We start from the raw sequence: 2,516 nt of genomic DNA on the forward strand, positions 1-2,516 counted from the left end.
TTAAAATTAACGAGATTTGACTATTTTAATATTAAAAAGTTTTAATATAAATAGTTTTGTTATAAAATATTTTACCATCTCTTTATAAACTACTTTATTTGAAAACCAGAGACCATTTGAGTGATCATTTGAGTGATTATTGAGATGAGATCTTATACTTTATCTGATAAGTTTCTGCAAAAGAGTAAGTTGGTCTCACTGATTATGAGTATGTATGGTGTTTACTCATTCATGATATTATAATGATGATGATTTTGTTATTTGTTATGTACACAGTATATGTTTCAGTCATGTAAGCATTGATGTAGGAATTCAGACATTGGAGATTATCATGTCGCTCTAATAACCATTCAAGCTTAGGTAGAGTAGAATGAGATATGTGATAAGAGGTGTTAGAAGTCTCAGTCTAATAGTTTTACCTTGGCCAAAGACATTAATGGACTAACCATGTATGTGGTAGGATAAAACTCATTGGCAGTGGTTCTGCAAAACAATAAATACATAAGTGCGTGACTCTCGAGATTTTACATCAATACTTTATCCAGATATTTGAGTCTAAAATGCGTTATTACATGTGATAGGATTGCTTTATGAATGAGTGTTGTATAATGTTTATTTTTATGTTTATTTACGAAAGTTTTTGTTACATTAGCTCACTCTTTCTTTTCTGTTTGATTGTTTGCTTGTACTTCTTATTTTTATAATGATAACTTTAATGGTGTGAGCAAATGAAAATGTTCTCGTTAATCCGATACAAGATAGGGAGATGTAAGCATAGTTAAAATTTGTTTTTATTGTATATCCTTTGAAAAATTCTATAGCTTCTTATAGTATTTAAAATTCTATCATTTATCTTTTGTATGTTTGTACCTATTTAGTAGTTTCAATCTATTAAATATGGGATATTATATATATATATATATATATATATATATATATATATATATATATATATATATATATATATATATATATATATATATGCGTGTGTGACTGTTTCTGGTTTAATATCTAGTGTGTAATTGATTCAACTAAAGTAGAATATTGTTGAATCTCTTTTTCACTGAAATAAGTTATTGTCATGTTTTTCTGATGGTTAATTAAACATCTAACCTTATATAATAAATTTCTTTTGTTCTTGGCAAATTCTACGTAAAGCTAATTGGGATAAAGTAGTTGTTACATTTCATGAAAGGAAGAAATTAAAATAAAAAGTTAATGCATGCAATTCAGATTGTTGAAAATTAAATGACAGATATATTTTAAAAAAATAACTATCACTATAAGAAAACTATTATCACCAGTTTTGTGCCAATTAAAGCTGTAATAGTAAGAAAACATATCTAAGTAATTTTAAAAATTACAGAAAATAAAATAGCTATTATAATTAACTGTTATTATCGTAAGTAACAAGTATTAAAAAATTAACAAAGAAAATGGATGTAAATATTAGAAATAGATTTTTTTTTTAGTTTTGGTTCATGTATGAATTGTTTGAATTAGTAAAACTTAAATTCAGATATTTAATAGAAAAATAATTAACTTTTTACTAAATAAATGGATTTTCATGGAATTTAAATATTTATACGTATTAATATCAACTCGGGTTGTATATTTGAGATCATCTCGATCTATATAACAAATATCAAGATCACCTCAAATTATTACGAATACATATTAAATATTATTTCAGATTGTATATCGTATGTGAGTAAGATCTTCTAATACCAACATATCATGTCAGCAAGAACATTGTAGCCAAAACTAGCAAAGATCAATTCTGACGGAAAGAAACTAAAAATTAAAAGGTATTAATAAAACAAAAATTAACCAAGGTGAATTATTAATATGGTTCAAGCTCAATCAAATAAAAGTTCACATAAATCTAATATAAATAATATTGTTCATAAAATAATTAGTAATTAATTACGTATTTATTATTATAACATTTATTATTATTTAAACCGACATTATTAGAGTGTCTGTTTTAGATATTTTTTTTTAAGACTGATAAAATACCTAAATAGTAAAAAGAAGACTTTTGTGGAGTGTGTTTTCAATATTGTAAGAACATTATAATTTATGCAAAATCTAAATATTTGATAAAATATTAATAAATTATTAACATACAATTATTAAAATATTAATGATTGTGTTCGCAATAAATTTAAATTTAAATTTTGAATAGTTAAAAGGAGAATTAATGAAATGTTACCTAAATATGATGTTTAGATTTTTTTTTAATGTATGTAATAATGTATATTAATTTAATGCACACATGACACGATAAAAACAAAAACAGATACTAGTTTTAAAAAAACGACAACACCTTAGTGTTGAATTACTTTTATTTTACGTTGTCTAATTTTGTAAATATTTTATTTGGATAAGAAAATTTAAATTTTTATAGAGTATTTCGATCACAACTACTAATATGAAAATTATTATTTTAATTTTATAGAAAAAATAATTTATTATAAACTTTAACTAAAAAAATCTTGCTAATATTGGAAGAT

This window comes from Vigna umbellata, chromosome 8 (genome assembly GCF_029865625.1).
Source record: "Vigna umbellata cultivar VRB3 chromosome 8, Vumbellata_1.0, whole genome shotgun sequence".
Taxonomy (NCBI): domain Eukaryota; kingdom Viridiplantae; phylum Streptophyta; class Magnoliopsida; order Fabales; family Fabaceae; genus Vigna; species Vigna umbellata.